Here is a 25,761-nt window from a genome sequence, read left to right as displayed (position 1 = left end):
AAGAAGAAGAAGACCGCGAGGCGGACTGGCAGAGAACGGCGGGATCAACGGACCAACTAACCGAAGGAGACAACATTAGTAGTCCCCCTTGCGCCATTGGGTTAAATGTAAGTAGTCGACATAAATCTCGTTTGAATGTTTGTTTCAGGCGGTTCAACGTGTTTTTAAACGGACTGAGTCACGTAATGTAAAAATGGTAACGTTAGGTTAGCAGCAAGCTAACATGCAATGTTATGCAATCAATGTTAGCTGTGTTGCAGGGTGAATGTTATGTAGTTGTAAAAACTGGTGATGCCAAACATGCAGTGACTGCTCAAAATTAAAACTCTTTATCTGTGTTGAAGCTGTGTCAGTGTGTGGAAGCAGAAAGCTAACATTAGCGCCACATGTTGTGTCTAACTAAAAGTTAAATTATCTGTTTTTTTTTTTTTTTTAATACTTCTTAATACTTTTTGTTGGCAAATTCAGGATCAACTGTCAGGCTGTGTGTGTGTAAAATGTTGCAGATTGAATAATTGAATAGTTTAACAGTCTAACACATATTGTTTTAAGCATTGTTGGTGTGTTTTGTTGTACTTTGATAGAGGTTTAACTTCATAACTGGTGCCCTGTAAAATAATATTTTTTTGTGTTTTCAGGTTGCGGCAACGAACATGACTTGGCACTGTAAGTTATGTTCAGCTTTTTTTTTTACCACTAGAACATATCTATTTAAACACTGTAGATTGCAGCACAGCCACTTTTCAAAAATGAGCCCACTCCCATGCCTCCATGATGATTGCTTTTGCACATTTCAGACACTTAGTGCACTGAGTACTCACCTGTCAAGATATCATATTCAAAAACAAAACAGCAGTGCAAGGGAAAATCAGGAACTTGTGACTTAAGTGTCCTTAATGCACATCTGAGCAACCATTTTCAGAGTCTGCACTCCTCAGTCACATAAGATCACACTTAAAAAAGCATGAGACAGTGGTATGCCCATACAGAGGTTGTGACTATAGCACAAATGTATACTCTTCATTTAACTCCCATAAAAGTAGACACCAAGGCAGTCTTGCATCAGAGTTTTCTAGTGGCATTGTCTTTGAGCATACTCAGAATCAACATGCTACCAGCTCTAATGTCAGTACTGATTCGGATGAACAGCGTCCAGTTCAGAGCACACAAATGCAGGTTGATGAGCAGTGTGGTACTTTGAAACTGAAAAATCAGCCCAAACTTAATGCAGCTTATTCCTTCATGTGTTGAACACAGCTACACAATAGTTGACAACTTGAATCAGATCTTCTCTTTATCTCAGCCCTTGATCAAGGATGCAATTAATGATATATTGCAGAGACATGGTCATAATATTACAGATTCCACACTCAATGACATTGTCAGTGCTGCCATGGACTCTAATGTTGTATTTAGTGCTACTTGCAAAGGTGCAGAGTTGTCTTACAAGCGAAGAAAGACATTTATAGAGCACAACTATCCATTGGTAATGCCAGTAGAGTTTAAAAACACAGATATTCTGAGCAAGATCAGAGAACCAAACGCTGAGCCTGGTTATGTGTCATATCGTGATGGTTCTCATTTCCAGGAGAATGAAATTGCTCTCATTTATTAGCAAGATGATGCAGACGACAGACTATTGTGATGTCCAGCCCACCAATCAAAAAGCTCATGGAGCTCTGGCCTGCTCTTCGTATGCTGTCCGAGGTAATGTTGATCAACTCATTCATCTGTTTGCATCTGTATCAGACAGTACTGTATATCACATTGTGTGCAGTGCTATCCATGCATTCATCCTCTATTAAATAATCTCTTTACTCTTTCTCTCTGCTTTCTGTACTGTCCTATCCACAATGCAGGTATATGCAGAATTTCAACGCATTACTAACCAGAACCTTCCCAATACTTTCTATGCCGAACTTGATCGTCACACTCCTCGTTTAATGGCGTTATTTTGGTGGAAAGCTTCCAGAACGGGCAAAACTGCAGACGCGTTGGCTGACATTTTCAAAGTCCATGATACACAGGTGATTATACATTTCACAGGTGAAGTCTTTGTGTAATGTTGACAATTTAAAGCTGTAAATAAGTGTTTGAATTTCACAAATGCACCAGATAAGTCAGCACGTTATTAGTGGAATTATGTGCAGATATTATTGTGGCAGCTAATATCATGCATTGACTGGCATTGGGTTTGATTAGTAAACTTGTCACAGTATTTGCACTATTTTAATCTTCTTAGGAGTCACATGATGTCCACACAAGGCGGGTCACTATTCTCCATGCCCTTCCTGTTTATCTGCGTGAGGAAGTGTCATGTGATGAAGAACATGTGTGGTAAGTCCCAGTTAAGAAATATCAAGTCTATTGTACTGTAAATTAACCTATTAATATTTTCATTTCATTTACTTATGTATAAGGAAAACACCAAAGCTACAGACTGTCAAAAATGATCCTATGTTACATGTGTAACTCCTGAAAAGGAGTTTTGGGTTTTGGAGCTCACCCTGTTAGATCATTGTCCACAAGAAGAACATGTCATGGTCCATGATGTTCAAGTTGCTGCTCTACAGTATTCAACTGGTGTTTAGCATAATGGCACAAAGTTGTTGATGTAATTTACATTTTATCGTTCTTTAACCCATATTCTAAGTGTTTACACTGACATTTTGTATTTTACTGATTTTGAATGGGGCTGCACGGCGGCCGAGTGGTTAGCGCACAGACCTCACAGCTAGGAGACCAGGGTTCAGTTCCACCTTCGGCCATCTCTGTGTGGAGTTTGCATGTTCTCCCCCTTTTCTCCGGGTACTTTGTTTTCCTCCCACATTCCAAAAACATGCTAACTTCATTGGCCACTCCAAATTGTCCATAGGTATGAATGTGGGTGGGAGTGGTTGTTTGTCTCTATGTGCCCTGGGATTGGCTGGCCACCAGTCCAGGGTGGACCCTGCCTCTCGCCCCAAGTCAGCTGGGATAGGCGGTACAGAAAATAGATGGATGAATTCAATTGAAATGTGTTTTCAGTTTTGCTATTTGCTAGAAAGTTAGCATGCAATGTAAAAAAGTGAAATCTAGGTCCTGGCAACAGTAACTTCCACATTTTCAAACACAAAACAGATGGAAATGACTAGGATTAGATTTCAATTCATTTAATTCAAGAGTTATTATATTACATCGTCACATTCGTGCAATATTAAATTTGCAGATGTCCTTCCCAAAAACGCAGACTCAAGCTATGTTCTCTGTTCCTGAGTCTGTCTTTGTTGCCTTTTGCTACAACACCACCTTCTGCACTCAAGAAGAACCATAAATGCAGATAAAAGCCAGAGAGCGAGGCAACAAAGGGCACTGCACGTGGCCGAGAGGGCAGAGAGCGGAGGACGTGTGTAACGGAGTTAAAAATGGACTTTATTATTTATTTTCTAAATGCGTGCATTTATTATTATTTAGTAATTGTGTGAATTTTATCTCAATGAGTTTATTATTTTTCTCATCTTGTTTACTCTATTTTCATTGCTTTCTTTGTATGTGTGTTTATTTTATCCTTTCACTTCTGCTCCTCCCGGGCTTCCGTAGTTGGCCCCAGCTCTGATAGCACTCCCTCTCTTTGCCACACAACGTGGTTGGCATCGACGAGGGTAAGTTCAGTCAAAGAGCTGTAGACAAAATGTGTTGTTTAGTTTAGGATTTGGTCATCTGTGTTGTGTATATTGTTTTTATGTCGATGTATTTGTCATTTCAAGTGGTTTTATGTTATTTCGATCGTTGGTTTTAGTTAAAAGGGCTTCTTTTCATTTACATTTCTGGCGGGATTTGTGTTACGCTAGGCCTGTCGTGGTTTTTGTCAAAATGTGTAATTTATGTCCCGTCTGTGTAGGGTGCAGAGGTGGAGGAAAAGGAGGTTTATTTTCATTCTTTCATCAGGTATGTGTTTTTCATTTTTGTAACCATTATACTTTTTCGCGTGTCATTAATTGCTCCTTCCCCTTCTCACCCCCGCTCCGTTACTTGTGTTGGCCACTAGTCGGCAGTGTTGTGAAACTAAATATAAAATCTGTGTTTTGTTTACAAATAAAACAAGCACTCCCTCTCTTTGACACACAACGTGGTTGGCATCGACGAGGGGTGCAGAGGTGGAGGAAAAGGAGGTTTATTTTCATTCTTTCATCAGAAACCTGACAAGGACCGTTACACTGGTGCCGTGACCCTTTGGATTGCCAGATCAGCTTGATGCTCATCGCCGTGGATGCTGTGTTGCCGTCCTGAGCCTCATTACAAGTTTTCTGGTCAGGTTTTTGAAGGACTGATACAGAACCTGGTCCGCACACGCACTCAAGAAGTGGGATTCCTCTTCGATATATTGATATTATACATGTTGCAAGCCACCTTACTTCTTTAATCACTTTGCTATTACGTGAATCCACAACACAGGTACATTTGAGGGCTTGTGACCACCAGTAATCTAACTATGGATTGGAGGTTTGCTACTCCCACTTTACCTAAAGGTAGGGGTGTTTGGTTCCACAATAATGTTGACGGTGGGATTGTGGGACATTCGATGTTCATGTCTGACGGTTGTCCAGACTCTGGGTTGGGTCAAGGGTCGAGCTGTACTCCTGTGGGTGGGATGTTTGCAGGGGGTCCCCAAACTTCCACTCCCCGCAGTGATGTTGGTACCATAGATCAACTCACAGACATGGTGGGTCAGTTAGGTGCCCAGATAGGTGAGTCCATTGTTTCAAAGCTGATGTCAGCTGGTGTTGTAAACTTGAATGGTGACCACCACACATTCTCACCTTCTCAGGGGACTCAATGTGATGCTACCCGACATGAACCCCCTCATGTGACAGTACATGTTAAGTCTGACAAAGTGCTACCGACATGCCTTCCGGATGTCAAGTGGTCATGAGAGACCTTCCCCAGTGAGTGTCACTGCCCAATCTGTGCCCAGTCCACTGCATATGCATGTGCAATCTGTTGGATCGGAGGAGGTGTCTGCTGTGTTGCACTCGATCATGGAATGGGACGCAGGTCTGAGAGCCCATGCTGTTGCGTTGCAGTACTCCACCACAGCTAGTTCCACCTGGTCAAGACACCTTACCTACCTACACAGAAAAAGATCTCTGTGATAGGCAGCTCCAGGACAGAACTCTGTCTCGTGTTCTGCATTATGTTGAGAGGCACAGGAGACCTTCTAGAAGGGAGAGATTTAAGGAACCTGCATCTGTCATCAAGTATGTGAAGCACTGGGACAAGCTGACTGTGAGCAATGGTGTGCTATAAAGGATTTCAAGGGACCAGAAGACCAAGGCAAAGCGCTTCCAATATGTTGTCCCTGAATCTCTCAAGGATGAGGTCTTACAAGGAGTCCATGATGGAGCAGGACATCAAGCTCAGTTCAGGAGCCTCAGCTTGACAAGACAGAGATTTTTCTGGCTGAACCTCGACCGAGATGTTAGAGACTATGTTCGTCGTTGTCAACGATGCATTGTCAGCAAGACTGTTGAACCTGAGGGAAGGGCCCCTCTGGAGTCCATAAAATCAACAAGACCGCTTGAGCTGGTCTGCATTGACTTCTGGTCAGCTGAAGACTCCAAGAACAGGTCTGTTGATGTCTTGGTGATAACGGACCATTTTACAAGGATGGCTCAAGCATTCCCATGTAAAGACCAGACAGCTAAAGAAGTAGCAAGAGTTCTCTGGGACAGGTATTTCTGCGTCTTTGGATTTCCTGAACGACTCCACAGTGACCAAGGTGCTAACTTTGAGAGTCAGCTGATAAGTGAGCTCCTCAGAGTCTCGGGAGTCAGAAAGACACATACCACTCCCTATCACCCGACGGGAAATGGAAGTGTGGAACGATTCAATCGTACCTTGGGTGGTATGATTCGTGCTTTGTCCCCCGCCAAGAAAGTTGACTGGCCGTGCCGTTTGCAGACGTTGACATTCGTGTACAAGTGTATAGCCCACGAGACAACGGGCTACCCCCCCTTCTACCTCATGTTTGGCCATGTTCTTCGCTTACCTGTTGATGTGCTCTTCCGTTCCATCCTTCATGACTGTGCTGTGACCAGCTATGACAGATATGTGGCACAACTTGCCACCGATCTTAAGGAAGCAATGTTGATTGCTCAGGACCATGCTGTCAAAGAACAGAGGAGACTTGCAGTGTTGTACAACAGAAATGTAAAGGGAGTCCACATTGATGTTGGTGACAGGGTGCTCCTGGCCAACAGGAAAGAAAGGGGCAAGAAGAAACTTGCTGATCGGTGGGAGTCAGTTGTATACATGGTGGTGGACAGGAACCCAGTTACGCACGTGTACAAGATCCGGAACACAATCTCTGGCCAAGACAGGGTGGTCCATAGGAGCTTGCTGATGCTGGCAAACTTCCTTCCTGTGGAAGATGCGTGTGCACCGTCTGACGTTACCACATCCACTCCTGCTACAGTGGCCCCAAGCTCTGATGATATGGATAAGGATGGAGAGGCCGCTGAGGAAGAGTATGATGTTCCTGGTGCAACCACTTCACTTCCTGCTGATGGACATGATGGAGGTGCCCCCCGCACCCGGAGAGGAGGAACTGAATCCTATGACTGACCCTGAGCCAGTGGACACTGAGAGGAGAACCATCGAGTGGATAACTCAAATATCAACCCCTAGTCCATCTGAGGCAGATGATGACCTGAAGAGCGTGACCTCTGACCCCCAAGCATGCTCAGCCTCAACGGTTGACCATTTGACGTGTCCGTCTATGACTTGTGACTCTGCCCCGGTGACTGTTGACATTCCTGCTGATGTGAGGCAGCGTGACTTTGCTGTCAGTACCATGACTAGGACTGACCAGTCCCCCATTGCACCATGTACTAGTACGCGTTCTCAGGTCAGGTCTAAGTTTGGTCACATCATTAGACCAGTTAACAGACTCATACAGACCATGTCTAGGCAGGACGTTGTCCAGGACAGGTTTAATGTAAAGGCCATATGTAAGTCTGCGTTGCAGGCCTTAACGGATTTAGTTTTGTTTTTGTGATATCATCGTATGTATGGTTTTGGTATCCTGCCAAGTCATGGGCTTTCCTCGCACTACGTTTTTGGGGTTTTGTGGGGTGTAGATGGCACCCTATTGCCAGAAGCTGGATGGAGAGATGAGCGCTGCTCTCCTTCCACTTCATCCCTATGGGATACAGACTGTTGGCTTTCACGTTTGTGACCCCTGTGTAATTTGTGATTGAGTCGTGTCTCTGCGGTTGTATACTGTGTAGCGGTGCTCATTTTCGGTAAAATTCAGTGGGGGTGGGTGTAACGGAGTTAAAAATGGAGTTTATTATTTGTTTTCTAAATGCGTGAATTTATTATTATTTGGTAATTACAAATTTCCCCACTGAGGGACGAATGAAGGCATATCTTAAGGCATATCTTAATTGTGTGAATTTTATCTCAATGAGTATTATTTTTCTCATCTTGTTTACTCTATTTTCATTGCTTTCTTTGTATGTGTGTTTATTTTATCCTTTCACTTCTCCTCCTCCCGGGCTTCCGTAGTTGGCCCCAGCTCTGATAGCACTCCCTCTCTTTGCCACACAACGTGGTTGGCATCGACAAGGGTAAGTTCAGTGAAAGAGCTGTAGACAAAATGTGTTGTTTAGTTTAGGATTTGGTCATCTGTGTTGTGTATATTGTTTTTATGTCGATGTATTTGTCATTTCAAGTGGTTTTATGTTATTTCTCTCTTTCTCAACTCCTTTATTGTACATCTGCCTCGTGCTGATTTCATATGCAATCGCCACGTCCACTATCAGGGCCGTAGATCCCTTAATGAAAACAAGATCGGGTGCAAGGAGTACTGCGGACTCCAGCTGGAATCTCTGTTCCTGGGTGACCCTCCAACCATTGGCCTTCCCAGTTGCAGCCAGCAGGCCACAGATCTTATTATGGTTCTGCATCCTTTTTTCTTTAAATTTCGGGCAACAGCTGATAACATGAATGACAGTTTCCGTGGGATAGCAGCAGAATCAGCAACCACGGTTGTCTCGAGCCCTCCCCCTGGAGCTGAAAACCAGGGTTTGGACGTTGCCTGTTCGGAGTTTCAGACCTAGTATGTAGTCTGATTGAAAGAAGCGTACCCTTGCTGGGTCTCTAAGCCAATCATTGCTTATAGGGTCGTTGATGAAAGCACTGTGGCCCACACCTTGTGCCGATAACCGCACCACTTCCATGCTTCCGAGGTACTCCTGGCGCTGCTCGTGATCTTGCTCATATCAAGGCCCGACATCCCTTCCTGCCCCCATACCTGGTACCACAGGCCCTTTCCCAGAGCTTGATCACCTTAGCCTCTGGGATCATGACTCTCGCAACCTCCCTGACGCACTCTTCCTCCGACTGGAGGAGATACGCCAGGTTCCGACACTGGAGGGCCGGGACAAGCACAGACAGCTTGGGGACACCGAGCCCGCCGTCCCTATTCCTACAATAGAGCAAACCGTCTGCCGTGTCCCACGGGAGGTGTATCCAGTTCTTGATCCATCTCTTCACCTCACAATCACATTCGAGCAACGCCACGCTTGTTGCCATGGCGTGGACAGCGCGGTATATTAGTTTCGGGATGGCATAAAAGACAAGGATGTGAAGGCGCTGCAAGGGTTTTAGTTTCGCCTTATTGATGTTCTTGGCCATGATGTTTATTGAAGCCTTGATGTCAGGGGGCTTGCACCCCGAAGGGGGCTGCTGGTAATTCCCAGGTATTTGACATGGTCCTGGGTGCCCAACATGCGGATAGGCCTTCCTCCTATCCGCCATGGGTCGCTGCCACACTCCAGTCTACCATCATGCCCCGGCTTCAGCCAGAATTCACAGCACTTGTCAACATTGACCCCAAGTCCCGTCAGCTCCAGGAAAGTCTCAAGTATAATGAGGTTGCGCTGCATGCCAACCCAGGACCCACTGAGCAACACAAGGTCGTCAGCGAAAGCCAGGGAGGTCATGGACGCAGACCCCACGTGTATTCCCTCCCCCTGCGTCTCCAGTGGAGGGCCTCGATGATCTTGTGGGCCACCGTGTCAAAGGCCTTAGCAAGGTCGATGAACACTACCGCAAGAGCCTTTCTCCTAGCCGCAGAACGGCGAATAATGCCACTCAAGAGCAACAGGTTCTCAGAACAGCCACGGGCTTGAATAAATCTTCTCTGCCTGGGATTTAGTGAGCAGACCTCTCGGACCCTGTTGTGTAATGCCGCTGAGAAAAGTCTTAGGAGCACCGACCCGATGGTGATGGGCTGCCAGTTCTTGATTTGCTCCAAAGCTTCGGGATCACAAGACTTGGGGATCAGGGTGGTTCTGCTACGTTTCATGCATCGGGGCACCCGCCCCAATAGCAGCATGATGTTAAATAGGGAAGATAGTTTCTCACCAGTCTTGTCCCACAATTTGATGTTGTTCACTGTGACCCCGTCGCAGCCAGGCGCACTCCCAGGCTTGATCTTTTTAAGAAGAGCACAGACCTCACCTGCCGAGATTGGAATAGATAACGGGGAGTTGTCCGTGTTGGGGAGAACACCGAATCTCCCCAACCCCTTGAAATTCACAGAGGCTTCCCACACTCCTCTGTAATGCTCCTCCACTATTCTAGTGGGGATCGGACATGATGTTTTTTCTGTGCCTTCGAGGATTCTCTTGGCTAGTGCTCTTCGGTCGCTGACATACTCCGTCTGCGTTCTCGAATACTCAGCCCTCCGGCTGGCCCACTTCGGAGCTCGGGTGCGTCTGGTCATAAGAGTCTGTTTGGTCTTACTTCTATGCCCGCCCATCTGCCGAATGGCAGTCTTGAGATCAGCCCCAACCTTGTTGATAGTTAACTTGTCCAGATCTCTGTGTAAACTGGAACAAGTACTCAACACATTCTTTTGGAGGAGAGCTCATACATTGTTCACAGGAGTGCCTGTAACGAGTTCCTCCTTAAGCCATTCTTTTAATCGTTCATCTCCATCATTGTTGGGGCTCAGCTGCGCTCAGCTTTAATCTTGTTCACAATCTGGGCTTTCGTAAACCTTGGCATTATCTGTTTGACCGACTCAACCAGATTAGCTGGCCTGGACCATAAAGTCTCTCTCAGTCTTATGGTCACATCCTCGGACCATCTCACTCTGACTCCCATGCCTTGCTCTGGTCCCTTTTGAGAAGCAAAGAAGATGCTGGGATGCATGCTCCTCATGTGAAGGGACAGCCCTGCAGATGTTCTGAAACCTGGATGTCTGCGGCTCCCGCACTTGGGGGCGTGACAGGCAGCCGCGTGAACGGTGAAGAAGCACCCCGCGCATTTTCTGCAGAAAACCTGGAGCCTTCTAGGTCTGTGCTTCTTCTGGAGGTGAAGCATAGCTCCCCTAGCTGTATCTAGCAACTCCTCGCAGAATCTGCACCTCTCTTTGTGCCAAGGAACCCTAATGTCCACGATAATGTCCTTAGATATCATTCCGACCGGGTTTGATGGAAACACCACCCGCCCTAGATGTGACAGGGCGACCATTGAAACCTTGTATTTAGTGAAGAGCACCCTTCTATCCAGATCTCTTGATACCCTCCGCCGTGGGGTACCAGGTGGTTGTTCCTCATCCTGTTCCGGTGGTCGAATAAGGGCCCACACGTGTCTGAATCGGCGGGGGTTCCTCGGCCGAGGACTAGGAGCCCCTAGTATTCTCAGGCGACAGGCCCGGGAACTATGGCACGCGCCTGGTGATTGATTGAGAAGCTCTTGCGGGTTGGCAGACCGGCGGGTATTGCACCCTGACCCGACAGCCGAGGATGGAGTGGTTACCGCCCTCATAGGGTGAACAAGCTGAAGACTACAAGACAACAATTACCGCCCTGTTGCCCTCACCCCAGTAATCATGAAGTGTTTTGAGAGACTGGTACTGGTACTGGTACACATCAAGGACTACCTCCCCCACCACCACACTTGACCCCCACCAGTTTGCCTACCGGACAAACAGATCTACAGAGGACGCCATTACAACAACTCTGCATGCTGTGTTGAGTCACCTGGAACAGCAGCAGGCCTATGCCAGAATGTTCTTTGTTGACTACAGTTCAGCCTTCAATACCATCATCCCGGACATTCTAAATGCAAAATTGGACACATTCGGCCTCCCCCTCTCACATGTCGCTGGATTATGGACTTTGTGACCAACAGGCCCCAGAAAGTGAGGCTCGGCCCCCACCTCTCCACCACACGCACTCTAAGCAATGGCTCACCACAGGGCTGTGTCCTGACCCCCCTGCTGTACTGTCTCTACACCTACAACTGCAGTCCGGCCCACAGGAACAATATGATCGTCCAATTCGCGGATGACACCACAATGGTCGGGCTGATCTCAAACGGAGATGAGACAGCCTACAGAGAGGAGGTTCAGAGACTCACAACCTGGTGCTCTAAAAATAATACAGATACAGATGTATCAGGGCACGGACAAACAGGCTAGAAAACTGTTTCTTTGCTTGAGCCATCATCTCTTTCAACCATGTAACCATGTAAACCCTTTGTTATCTATTATTTATTCTTCTAATTTCTATATTTTGTACTTTCATACTGTCTTACTCTGAAAATGGAGCTGCTGCAATTTCATTCCACTATATGTAAAATGACAAAGGGCATTCTGATAAACATTTGCCAGGTATTAAGTATTATTATTTACAGCTAAACCCAACTACTATAGTTATAGGTAAGCCGGTGGGCATTTTGGTTGCTGTTAAATTTTTGTGCCGTTCTGCTATAGTGCCCTTAAAACCAGGATGCATTGTTGGGTTTTCTGGTCAAGGATATGTGCTATAATCTTCACTGCTCAGAACGATGCCCCAGAGTCTAGGACTCTGAAGTCCCCTGCGTCACACAGGGGTCTTTACCTTCCTCATCAGACTCCCGAACAATGACAATTTTACATTGGGTTAATGACACAGACAGCATTAAAAATTGCAGAAAGAAACACTTGGGTACATACTTGATAAGGCCCTTCCCACTTGGGAGAGTGCCAGTGTTTTCTTTTTACACTTTTAATCAACACCCAGTCTCCTGGCTTCACGGATGTTGTCGGTCAAGTTTGGTTGTCTTCTTTTTCCGGTTCTGGTTGTACACCTTGAAGTATTTGTAGCAGCAGTCTCATGTAATCTGCCAAAGTGGAATAGTCATCAGTCTACAAAAGATTGCTGAATCCGTCTCTTTGGCTTTAACACACAAGGCTTTAACACAATGGGACGACGCAATGGGACAACGCCTTTTTTGTTTTTTTTAGGGGGGGGGGGTTAAAGTGTCTTCCTGTTTGTTTTCTTCTCTTCCGTCAGTATCCCATCAACTTTCAGCTCCCAATTGTTGAGGTGAGAAGACAGCCCATCAAAGGGTTTTGTCTGCCGTCTGTCTCGTCCACTCCACAGCTGGACTCCTTGGTGTCTTGGGAACCGGCAGAAAGGACCGGACCAAAGTAAATTTCAGGTTCAAACTCCTGTTACACGCATAAAAACACTTAATTACAGAAGAGACAGACAACAAAATTGAAAGTTTCTTGCAGCGAGGAGAGTGAAACAACATACCCAGTGACATGCCGCTCCACTCTGAATATGCAGTTCACGCAAGATTTCTGCTTCTCTGCCTCTCTATGGTGCTGTGCAGTGGTGCAGTGGATTGTCCCTGATTGACAGGAGCCTCCTCAGCGCCCGTCGTTCTGCCACTGTTGTTAAGCTGTCCAGCTCTGTGCCCACCACAGTGCCTGCCTTCCTCACCAGTTTATCCAGACGTGAGGCATCTCTCTTCTTGATGCTGCCTGCTCAGCACACCACCGCCCAGAAGTGGGCTCTCGCCACCAAGGTCTGGTAAAACATCTCCAGCATTTTTGTGCAGATGTCGAACGATGCCAGCCTTCTGAGGAAGTACAGTTGACTCTGTCCTTTCCTGCACAGAGCCTCTGTATCGGCAGACCAGTCCAGTTTGTCGTCCAGCTGCACCCTTAGGTATTTGTGCGTCCGTACAATCTCCATCCTGTCACCTTTTGACGGTTATTGGCTCCAGGAGGGGCCTGGTCCTCCTGAAGTCCACAACTATCTCCTTGGTCTTGGTGGAGTTGAGGTGTAGGTGGTTGGAGTCGCACCACGCAACACTCAAACACTCTTTCTATTGTCTAAACAAATGGATAGTTTCAGGAAGCGATTGGTAACGTTAGCAAACGTCAATTCCCTCCAACGTGGCAAGCGAACATGTTGGCTGGCTAGCTATGTAGGAACCAAACTAGGTTGTTGAAATTACAAGAGACATGCACGATGTGTGATAGATATATATATACATATAAATGTTGAGAATATGTTTGGACTACTGAATCTTATATCATTTCATGGTTTGTTCTTATGGACCCTCTGTGTGATGTTTCAGTTGGCTGAAAAGCATCTATGGATGATTTTGTCAGTTCCAAATTGACTGAGCGGCAGCTAGTGGGGCTGATTGACAGGCAAGTCTTCATGCCTTAATTTTATAGATATTGTTTTACAGTAGCTACTGTGCCTGCTATATGCTCTGTACATAGGAAATGGCGGTGGCTAGTCAGTCACTGTAGCTTGTACCAATACCCACATTGGGTATTGGGTATTGATCCATCTTGTGATTCCAATATATATTGCTGTTAAATCAGCCTGCGAGTCAAAAAGTTTGCTCAGCCCTGCTCTAGACAATGATGACAAACCCTCTATGGTACACATTATGATCCCAGTTGGTGAAAAATGTTTGGAGTGTGTTTTTGTGTTTTAAAATAGACCAAGTAAACATAACATTCCCAAGAGCCATCACCACCCTGAACTCAGACATACGACGTACCCGGTCATTAGCATAATGCAAATGTGCAATATTTCCATCACTGCCTCTGTTACTACCTCAATCATATTTATTTATTTATTTAACAACCCAATACAATACATTCATATGTGACTTTACTCATCTGTTTACACCAGCCATTATTTGCACTATGACCCATTGATATATCTGCTCCTGCATATGCTCCTGTGCAATACTACAGTGCATCCGGAAGGTATTCACAGCGCTTCACTTTTTCCACATTTTGTCATGTTACAGCCTCATTCCAAACTGTATTAATTTAATCTCTTACCTCAAAATTCTACACAAAATACTCCATTATGACAATGTGAAAAAGGTTTTTTTTTACTTTTTTTGAATTTATTAAAAATAGAAAACTAAAATCACATTTACATAAGTATTCACAGCCTTTGCCATGAAGCTCAAAATTGAGCTCAGGTGCATCTTTTTTCCACTGATCATCCTTGAGATCTTTTTACAGCTTAATTGGAGTCCACCTGCAGTAAATTCAGTTGATTGGATATTATTTGGAAAGGCACACACCTGTCTATATAAGGTCCCACAGTTGACTGTGCATGTCAGAGCACAAACACCAAGCATGAAGTCAAAAGAACTGTCTGTAGCCCTGCGAGACAGGATTGTCTTGAGGCACAAATCTGGGGAAGGATACAGAAAAAATTCTGCTGCTTTGAAGGTCCCAATGAGCACAGTGGCCTCCATTATTCGTAAATGGAAGACGTTTGGAACCACCAGGACTCTTCCTAGAGCTGGCCGGCCTTCTAAACTGAGCGATCGGGGAAGAAGAGCCTTAGTCAGGGAGGTGACCAAGGCCCCGATGGTCACTCTGTCAGAGCTCCAGCGTTCCTCTGTGGAGAGAGGAGAGCCTTCCAGAAGGACAACCATCTCTGCAGCAATCCACCAATCAGGCCTGTATGGTAGAGTGGCCAGACGAAAGCCACTCCTTAGTAAAAGGAAAATGGCAGCCCGTCTGGAATTTGCCAAAAAGCACCTGAATGACTCTCAGACCATGAGAAACGAAATTCTCTGGTCTGATGAGACAAAGATTGAACTCTTTGGTGTGAATGCCAGGCGCCATGTTTGGAGGAAACCAGGCACTGCTCATCACCAGGCCAATACCATCCCTACAGTGAAGCATGGTGGTGGCAGCATCATGCTGTGGGGATGTTTTTCAGCAGCAGGAACTGGCAGACTAGTCAGGATAGAAAGAAAAATGAATGCAGCAATATATAGAGATATCCTGGATGAAAACCTGCTCCAGAGCGCTCTTGACCTCAGGCTGGGGTGAAGGTTCATTTTTCAGTAGGACAACGACCCGAAGCACACAGCCAAGATCTCAAAAGATTGGCTTCAGAACCACTCCGTGAATGTCCTGGAGTGGCCCAGCCAGAGTCCAGACTTGAATCCGATCGAACATCTCTGGAGAGATTTGAAAATGGCTGTGCACAGATGTCTCCCATCCAACCTGATGGAGCTTGAGACTTATTGCAAAGAAGAATGGGCAAAACTGCCTAAAGATAGGTATGTGCTTTATTGCTTGGCACAGACAACCACTGTTCGAAAATGCACTTTAAAAGACACTCTGAAAGACATTGCGAGCAAAGGATGTTACGGCCGTTCATTGTGAGCCAGCGGAAGGTGTCAGGAGGCTCATTCCAAGTGTGCCTGGCGCAGCCTTGCATCCCATACTATATGCAGCAGTTTCACGTGGCTGAGAAGCACTGCTGTGGAGTTAGAGCGAAAAAGTGTTTCACTCGCTGTGATAATGTATTTCAAGCAACCTATAGGCTTTGTGGTAAAAATTTTCTCCATATATATGGCACATGTGTGCCACATCCAAAAAGGCACTCCACTCGCTCAGAGAAGAAGGGTTAGGGCTAGGGTTAGTGTTAGGGTTAGGGTTAGGGTTTTGGCACTTGTGGAACACATTTAGTGTGATGTGCTTTATTGCTTGGCACACACAACCATTGTTCGAAAGGTGGGAAGCGGAAGGTGCCAGGAGGCTCATTCCAAGTGTGCCTGACGCAGCTTCGCATCCCGTTCTATCTGCAACAGTTTCAGGTGGCTGAGAAGCACTGCTCTGGAGTTACAGCTAAAATGAGAAAATGTGTTTCTCTCACTGTGATAATATAATTCAAGCAACCTATAGGCTTTTTGGTTAAAATTTTCTCCATATATGGCTTATGTGTGCCACGTCCAAAAAAGCACTCCACTCGCTCAGAGAAGAAGGATTAGGGTTAGGGTTAGGGTTAGGGTTAGGGTTAGGGTTAGGGTTAGGGTTAGGGTTAGGGTTAGGGTTAGGGTTAGGGTTAGGGTTAGGGTTAGGGTTAAGGGTTAGGGTTTTGGCACTTATGGAACACATTTAGTGTATGTAATGTATTTCAAGCAACCTATAGGCTTTGTGGTAAAAATTTTCTCCATATATGGCACATGTGTGCCCCGTCCGAAAAAGCACTCCACTCGCTCAGAGAAGTCCTCCGAAGCGCGTTTTGGCACTTATGGAACACATTTAGTGTGATGTGCTTTATTGCTTGGCACACACAACCATCGTTTGAAAATGCACTTTATTTGCTCTCAAACACATTGTGGGCAAAGCATGATACTGCGTGTCATTGCGCGCCAGCGGAAGGTGCCAGGAGGCTCATTCCAAGTGTGCCTGACGCAGCTTCACATCCCGTTCTATCTGCAACAGTTTCAGGTGGCTGAGAAGCACTGCTCTGGAGTTAAAGCTAAAATGAGAAAATGTGTTTCTCTCGCTGTGATAATGTAATTCAAGCAACCTATAGGCTTTGTGGTTAAAATTTTCTCCATATATGGCTTATGTGTGCCACGTCCAAAAAAGCACTCCACTCGCTCAGAGAAGAAGGGTTAGGGTTAGGGTTAGGGTTAGGGTTAGGGTTAGGGTTAGGGTTAGGGTTAGGGTTAGGGTTAGGGTTAGGGTTAGGGTTAGGGTTAGGGTTAAGGGTTAGGGTTTTGGCACTTATGGAACACATTTAGTGTATGTAATGTATTTCAAGCAACCTATAGGCTTTGTGGTAAAAATTTTCTCCATAAACGGCACATGTGTGCCCCGTCCGAAAAAGCACTCCACTCGCTCAGAGAAGTCCTCCGAAGCGCGTTTTGGCACTTATGGAACACATTTAGTGTGATGTGCTTTATTGCTTGGCACACACAACCATTGTTTGAAAATGCACTTTATTCGCTCTCAAACACATTGTGAGCAAAGCATGATACGGCGTGTCATTGTGTGCCAGCGGAAGGTGCCAGGAGGCTCATTCCAAGTGTGCCTGATGCAGCTTCGCATCCCGTTCTATCTGCAACAGTTTCAAGTGGCTGAGAAGCACTGCTCTGGAGTTAGAGCGAAAATGAGAAAATGTGTTTCTCTCGCTGTGATAATGTAATTCAAGCAACCTATAGACTTTATGGTTAAAATTTTCTCCATATATGGCACATGTGTGCCACGTCCAAAAAAGCACTCCACTCGCTGAGAGAAGGCCTCCGAAGCGCGTTACGGCACTTATGGAACACATTTAGTGTGAATTGCTTTATTACTTGGCACAAACAACCATTGTTCAAAAATGCACTTTATTCGCTCTCAAACACATTTTGAGCAAAACGTGATACGGCGTGTCATTGTGCGCTAGCGGAAGGTGCCAGGAGGCTCATTCCAAGTGTGCCTGATGCAGCTTCGCATCCCGTTCTATCTGCAACAGTTTCAGGTGGCTGACAAGCACTGCTCTGGAGTTACAGCTAAAATGAGAAAATGTGTTTCTCTCGCTGTGATAATGTAATTCAAGCAACCTAGGGTTTGGGTTTTGGCACTTATGGAACACATTTAGTGTATGTAATGTATTTCAAGCAACCTATAGGCTTTGTGGTAAAAATTTTCTCCATATATGGCACATGTGTGCCCTGTCCGAAAAAGCACTCCACTCGCTCAGAGAAGGCCTCCGAAGCGCGTTTTGGCACTTATGGAACACATTTAGTGTGATGTGCTTTATTGCTTGGCACACACAACCATTGTTCGAAAATGCACTTTATTCGCTCTCAAACACATTGTGAGCAAAGCATGATACGGCGTGTCATTGTGCGCCAGCGGAAGGTGCCAGGAGGCTCATTCCAAGAGTGCCTGATGCAGCTTCGCATCCCGTTCTATCTGCAACAGTTTCAGGTGGCTGAGAAGCACTGCTCTGGAGTTAGAGCGAAAATGAGAAAATGTGTTTCTCTCGCTGTGATAATGTAATTCAAGCAACCTATAGACTTTATGGTTAAAATTTTCTCCATATGTGGCACATGTGTGCCACGTCCAAAAAATCACTCCACTCGCTCAGAGAAGGCCTCCGAAGCGCGTTATGGCACTTATTGAACACATTTAGTGTGAATTGCTTTATTACTTGGCACAAACAACCATTGTTTGAAAATGCACTTTATTCGCTCTCAAACACATTTTGAGCAAAACATGATACGGCGTGTCATTGTGCGCCAGCGAAAGGTGCTAGGAGGCTCATTTCAAGTGTGCCTGACGCAGCTTCGCATCCCGTTCTATCTGCAACAGTTTCAGGTGGCTGAGAAGCACTGCTCTGGAGTTACAGCTAAAATGAGAAAATGTGTTTCTCTCACTGTTATAATGTAATTCAAGCAACCTATAGGCTTTGTGGTTAAAATGTTCTCCATATATGGCTTATGTGTGCCACGTCCAAAAAAGCACTCCACTCGCTCAGAGAAGAAGGGTTAGGGTTAGGGTTAGGGTTAGGGTTAGGGTTAGGGTTAGGGTTAAGGGTTAGGGTTTTGGCACTTATGGAACACATTTAGTGTATGTAATGTATTTCAAGCAACCTATAGGCTTTGTGGTAAAAATTTTCTCCATATACGGCACATGTGTGCCCCGTCCGAAAAAGCACTCCACTCGCTCAGAGAAGTCCTCCGAAGCGCGTTTTGGCACTTATGGAACACATTTAGTGTGATGTGCTTTATTGCTTGGCACACACAACCATTGTTTGAAAATGCACTTTATTCGCTCTCAAACACATTGTGAGCAAAGCATGATACGGCATGTCATTGTGTGCCAGCGGAAGGTGCCAGGAGGCTCATTCCAAGTGTGCCTGATGCAGCTTCGCATCCCGTTCTATCTGTATTTCAAGCAAACTATAGGCTTTGTGGTAAAAATTTTCTCCATATATGGCACATGTGTGCCCCGTCCAAAAAAGCACTCCACTCGCTCAGAGAAGGCCTCCGAAGCGCGTTTTGGCACTTATGGAACACATTTAGTGTGAATTGCTTTATTACTTGGCACAAACAACCATTGTTTGAAAATGCACTTTATTCACTCTCAAACACATTGTGGGCAAAGCATGATACTGCGTGTCATTGCGCGCCAGCGGAAGGTGCCAGGAGGCTCATTCCAAGTGTGCCTGACGCAGCTTCACATCCCGTTCTATCTGCAACAGTTTCAGGTGGCTGAGAAGCACTGCTCTGGAGTTAAAGCTAAAATGAGAAAATGGGTTTCTCTCGCTGTGATAATGTAATTCAAGCAACCTATAGGCTTTGTGGTTAAAATTTTCTCCATATACGGCACATGTGTGCCCCGTCCGAAAAAGCACTCCACTCGCTCAGAGAAGTCCTCCGAAGCGCGTTTTGGCACTTATGGAACACATTTAGTGTGATGTGCTTTATTGCTTGGCACACACAACCATTGTTTGAAAATGCACCTTATTCGCTCTCAAACACATTGTGAGCAAAGCATGATACGGCGTGTCATTGTGTGCCAGCGGAAGGTGCAAGGAGGCTCATTCCAAGTGTGCCTGATGCAGCTTCGCATCCCGTTCTATCTGTATTTCAAGCAAACTATAGGCTTTGTGGTAAAAATTTTCTCCATATATGGCACATGTGTGCCCCGTCCAAAAAAGCACTCCACTCGCTCAGAGAAGGCCTCCGAAGCGCGTTTTGGCACTTATGGAACACATTTAGTGTGAATTGCTTTATTACTTGGCACAAACAACCATTGTTTGAAAATGCACTTTATTCACTCTCAAACACATTGTGGGCAAAGCATGATACTGCGTGTCATTGCGCGCCAGCGGAAGGTGCCAGGAGGCTCATTCCAAGTGTGCCTGACGCAGCTTCACATCCCGTTCTATCTGCAACAGTTTCAGGTGGCTGAGAAGCACTGCTCTGGAGTTAAAGCTAAAATGAGAAAATGTGTTTCTCTCGCTGTGATAATGTAATTCAAGCAACCTATAGGCTTTGTGGTTAAAATTTTCTCCATATATGGCTTATGTGTGCCACGTCCAAAAAAGCACTCCACTCGCTCAGAGAAGAAGGGTTAGGGTTAGGGTTAGGGTTAGGGTTAAGGGTTAGGGTTTTGGCACTTATGGAACACATTTAGTGTATGTAATGTATTTCAAGCAACCTATAGGCTTTGTGGTAAAAATGTTCTCCATATACGGCACATGTGTGCCCCGTCCGAAAAAGCACTCCACTCGCTCAGAGAAGTCCTCCGAAGCGCGTTTTGGCACTTATGGAACACATTTAGTGTGATGTGCTTTATTGCTTGGCACACACAACCATTGTTTGAAAATGCACTTTATTCGCTCTCAAACACATTGTGAGGAAAGCATGATACGGCGTGTCATTGTGCGCCAGCGGAAGGTGCCAGGAGGCTCATTCCAAGTGTGCCTGATGCAGCTTCGCATCCCGTTCTATCTGCAACAGTTTCAGGTGGCTGAGAAGCACTGCTCTGGAGTTAGAGCTAAAATGAGAAAATGTGTTTCTCTCGCTGTGATAATGTAATTCAAGCAACCTATAGACTTTATGGTTAAAATTTTCTCCATATATGGCACATGTGTGCCACGTCCAAAAAAGCACTCCACTCGCTGAGAGAAGGCCTCCGAAGCGCGTTACGGCACTTATGGAACACATTTAGTGTGAATTGCTTTATTACTTGGCACAAACAACCATTGTTCGAAAATGCACTTTATTCGCTCTCAAACACATTTTGAGCAAAACGTGATACGGCGTGTCATTGTGCGCTAGCGGAAGGTGCCAGGAGGCTCATTCCAAGTGTGCCTGACGCAGCTTCGCATCCCGTTCTATCTGCAACAGTTTCAGGTGGCTGAGAAGCACTGCTCTGGAGTTACAGCTAAAATGAGAAAATGTGTTTCTCTCACTGTGATAATGTAATTCAAGCAACCTATAGGCTTTGTGGTTAAAATGTTCTCCATATATGGCTTATGTGTGCCACGTCCAAAAAAGCACTCCACTCGCTCAGAGAAGAACGGTTAGGGTTAGGGTTAGGGTTAGGGTTAATTGTTAGGGTTTTGGCACTTATGGAACACATTTAGTGTATGTAATGTATTTCAAGCAACCTATAGGCTTTGTGGTAAAAATTTTCTCCATATACGGCACATGTGTGCCCCGTCCGAAAAAGCACTCCACTCGCTCAGAGAAGTCCTCCGAAGCGCGTTTTGGCACTTATGGAACACATTTAGTGTGATGTGCTTTATTGCTTGGCACACACAACCATTGTTTGAAAATGCACTTTATTCGCTCTCAAACACATTGTGAGCAAAGCATGATACGGCGTGTCATTGTGCGCCAGCGGAAGGTGCCAGGAGGCTCATTCCAAGTGTGCCTGATGCAGCTTCGCATCCCGTTCTATCTGCAACAGTTTCAGGTGGCTGAGAAGCACTGCTCTGGAGTTAGAGCTAAAATGAGAAAATGTGTTTCTCTCGCTGTGATAATGTAATTCAAGCAACCTATAGACTTTATGGTTAAAATTTTCTCCATATATGGCACATGTGTGCCACGTCCAAAAAAGCACTCCACTCGCTGAGAGAAGGCCTCCGAAGCGCGTTACGGCACTTATGGAACACATTTAGTGTGAATTGCTTTATTACTTGGCACAAACAACCATTGTTCGAAAATGCACTTTATTCGCTCTCAAACACATTTTGAGCAAAACGTGATACGGCGTGTCATTGTGCGCTAGCGGAAGGTGCCAGGAGGCTCATTCCAAGTGTGCCTGACGCAGCTTCGCATCCCGTTCTATCTGCAACAGTTTCAGGTGGCTGAGAAGCACTGCTCTGGAGTTACAGCTAAAATGAGAAAATGTGTTTCTCTCGCTGTGATAATGTAATACAAGCAACCTATAGGCTTTGTGGTTAACATTTTCTCCATATATGGCTTATGTGTGCCACGTCCAAAAAAGCACTCCACTCGCTCAGACAAGAAGGGTTAGGGTTAGGGTTAGGGTTAGGATTAGGGTTAGGGTTAGGGTTAGGGTTAAGGTTAGGGTTAGGGTTAGGGTTAGGGTTAAGGGTTAGGGTTTTGGCACTTATGGAACACATTTAGTGTATGTAATGTATTTCAAGCAACCTATAGGCTTTGTGGTAAAAATTTTCTCCATATATGGCACATGTGTGCCCCGTCCGAAAAAGCACTCCACTCGCTCAGAGAAGTCCTCCGAAGCGCGTTTTGGCACTTATGGAACACATTTAGTGTGATGTGCTTTATTGCTTGGCACACACAACCATTGTTTGAAAATGGACTTTATTTGCTCTCAAACACATTGTGAGCAAAGCATGATACTGCGTGTCATTGCGCGCCAGCGGAAGGTGCCAGGAGGCTCATTCCAAGTGTGCCTGACGCAGCTTCACATCCCGTTCTATCTGCAACAGTTTCAGGTGGCTGAGAAGCACTGCTCTGGAGTTACAGCTAAAATGAGAAAATGTGTTTCTCTCGCTGTGATAATGTAATTCAAGCAACCTATAGGCTTTGTGGTTAAAATTTTCTCCATATATGGCTTATGTGTGCCACGTCCAAAAAAGCCCTCCACTCGCTCAGAGAAGAAGGGTTAGGGTTAGGGTTAGGTAGGGTTAAGGGTTAGGGTTTTGGTACTTATGGAACACATTTGGTGCATGTAATGTATTTTCTGCAACCTATAGGCTTTGTGGTAAAAATTTTCTCCATATATGGCACATGTGTGCCCCGTCCAAAAAAGCACTCCACTCGCTCAGAGAAGGCTTCCGAAGCGCGTTTTGGCACTTATGGAACACATTTAGTGTGAATTGCTTTATTACTTGGCACAGACAACCATTGTTCGAAAATGCACTTTATTCGCTCTCAAACACATTGTGAACAAAGCATGATACAGCGTGTCATTGTGCGCCAGCGGAAGGTGCCAGGAGGCTCATTCCAAGTGTGCCTGACGCAGCTTCACATCCCGTTCTATCTGCAACACTTTCAGGTGGCTGAGAAGCACTGCTCTGGAGTTACAGCTAAAATGAGAAAATGTGTTTCTCTCGCTGTGATAATGTAATTCAAGCAACCTATAGGCTTTGTGGTAAAAATGTTCTCCATATATGCCACATGTGTGCTCCGTCCAAAAAAGCACTCCACTCGCTCAGAGAAGGCCTCCGAAGCGCATTTTGGCACTTATGGAACACATTTAGTGTGATGTGCTTTATTGCTTGGCACACACAACCATTGTTTGAAAATGCACTTTATTCGCTCTCAAACACATTGTGAGCAAAGCATGATACGGCGTGTCATTGTGCGCCAGCGGAAGGTGCCAGGAAGCTCATTCCAAGTGTGCCTGACGCAGCTTCGCATCCCGTTCTATCTGCAACAGTTTCAGGTGGCTGAGAAGCACTGGTCTGGAGTTACAGCTAAAATGAGAAAATGTGTTTCTCTCGCTGTGATAATGTAATACAAGCAACCTATAGGCTTTGTGGTTAAAATTTTCTCCATATATGGCTTATGTGTGCCACGTCCAAAAAAGCACTCCACTCGCTCAGACAAGAAGGGTTAGGGTTAGGGTTAGGATTAGGGTTAGGGTTAGGGTTAGGGTTAGGGTTAGGGTTAGGGTTAGGGTTAGGGTTAGGGTTAAGGGTTAGGGTTTTGGCACTTATGGAACACATTTAGTGTATGTAATGTATTTCAAGCAACCTATAGGCTTTGTGGTAAAAATTTTCTCCATATATGGCACATGTGTGCCCCGTCCGAAAAAGCACTCCACTCGCTCAGAGAAGTCCTCCGAAGCGCGTTTTGGCACTTATGGAACACATTTAGTGTGATGTGCTTTATTGCTTGGCACACACAACCATTGTTTGAAAATGGACTTTATTTGCTCTCAAACACATTGTGAGCAAAGCATGATACTGCGTGTCATTGCGCGCCAGCGGAAGGTGCCAGGAGGCTCATTCCAAGTGTGCCTGACGCAGCTTCACATCCCGTTCTATCTGCAACAGTTTCAGGTGGCTGAGAAGCACTGCTCTGGAGTTACAGCTAAAATGAGAAAATGTGTTTCTCTCGCTGTGATAATGTAATTCAAGCAACCTATAGGCTTTGTGGTTAAAATTTTCTCCATATATGGCTTATGTGTGCCACGTCCAAAAAAGCACTCCACTCGCTCAGAGAAGAAGGGTTAGGGTTAGGGTTAGGTAGGGTTAAGGGTTAGGGTTTTGGTACTTATGGAACACATTTGGTGTATGTAATGTATTTTCTGCAACCTATAGGCTTTGTGGTAAAAATTTTCTCCATATATGGCACATGTGTGCCCCGTCCAAAAAAGCACTCCACTCGCTCAGAGAAGGCTTCCGAAGCGCGTTTTGGCACTTATGGAACACATTTAGTGTGAATTGCTTTATTACTTGGCACAGACAACCATTGTTCGAAAATGCACTTTATTCGCTCTCAAACACATTGTGAGCAAAGCATGATACAGCGTGTCATTGTGCGCCAGCGGAAGGTGCCAGGAGGCTCATTCCAAGTGTGCCTGACGCAGCTTCACATCCCGTTCTATCTGCAACACTTTCAGGTGGCTGAGAAGCACTGCTCTGGAGTTACAGCTAAAATGAGAAAATGTGTTTCTCTCGCTGTGATAATGTAATTCAAGCAACCTATAGGCTTTGTGGTTAACATTTTCTCCATATATGGCTTATGTGTGCCACGTCCAAAAAAGCACTCCACTCGCTCAGAGAAGAAGGGTTAGGGTTAGGGTTAGGGTTAGGGTTAGGGTTAGGGTTAGGGTTAGGGTTAGGGTTAGGGTTAGGCTTAAGGTTAGGATTAAGGGTTAGGGTTTTGGCACTTATGGAACACATTTAGTGGATGTAATGTATTTCAAGCAACCTATAGGCTTTGTGGTAAAAATTTTCTCCATATATGGCACATGTGTGCCCCGTCCGAAAAAACACTCCACTCGCTCAGAGAAGAAGGGTTAGGGTTAAGGGTTAGGGTTTTGGCACTTATGGAACACTTTTAGTGTATGTAATGTATTTCAAGCAAACTATAGGCTTTGTGGTAAAAATTTTCTCCATATATGGCACATGTGTGCCCCGTCCAAAAAAGCACTCCACTCGCTCAGAGAAGGCCTCCGAAGTGCGTTTTGGCACTTATGGAACACATTTAGTGTGATGTGCTTTATTGCTTGGCACACACAACCATTGTTTGAAAATGCACTTTATTCGCTCTCAAACACATTGTGAGCAAAGCATGATTCGGCGTGTCATTGTGCGCCAGCGGAAGGTGCCAGGAGGCTCATTCCAAGTGTGCCTGACGCAGCTTCGCATCCCGTTCTATCTGCAACAGTTTCAGGTGGCTGAGAAGCACTGGTCTGGAGTTACAGCTAAAATGAGAAAATGTGTTTCTCTCGCTGTGATAATGTAATTCAAGCCACCTATAGGCTTTGTGGTTAAAATTTTCTCCATATATGGCTTATGTGTGCCACGTCCAAAAAAGCACTCCACTCGCTCAGAGAAGAAGGGTTAGGGTTAGGGTTAGGGTTAGGGTTAAGGGTTAGGGTTAGGGTTAGGGTTAGGGTTAGGGTTTTGGCACTTATGGAACATATTTAGTGTGTGTAATGTATTTCAAGCAACCTATAGGCTTTGTGGTAAAATTTTT

At 45.4% G+C, this 25,761-nt stretch overlaps 1 long non-coding RNA gene across 2 annotated transcripts; it reads left to right on the top strand.

Moving 5' to 3' along the window:
• The first annotated feature begins 587 nt into the window (after window positions 1-587).
• LOC131137429 (uncharacterized) lies at window positions 588-2,316 on the top strand. Of its 2 annotated transcripts, none has more exons than XR_013630188.1 (4): window positions 588-666; window positions 1,616-1,707; window positions 1,860-2,027; window positions 2,243-2,316. It is a non-coding gene; the product is annotated as an uncharacterized LOC131137429 (long non-coding RNA). The 2 variants fall into 2 exon arrangements; XR_013630189.1 differs by having other exon boundaries at window positions 1,589-1,707.
• Window positions 2,317-25,761: the final 23,445 nt, after the last annotated feature.

Source organism: Doryrhamphus excisus, linkage group LG17 (genome assembly GCF_037039965.1).
Source record: "Doryrhamphus excisus strain RoL-2023G ecotype Guam linkage group LG17, RoL_Dexc_Guam_v1.1, whole genome shotgun sequence".
Lineage (NCBI taxonomy): Eukaryota > Metazoa > Chordata > Actinopteri > Syngnathiformes > Syngnathidae > Doryrhamphus > Doryrhamphus excisus.
Note: the sequence above shows the minus strand (reverse complement) of the source record. Positions and strands in the feature narration are given on the sequence as shown.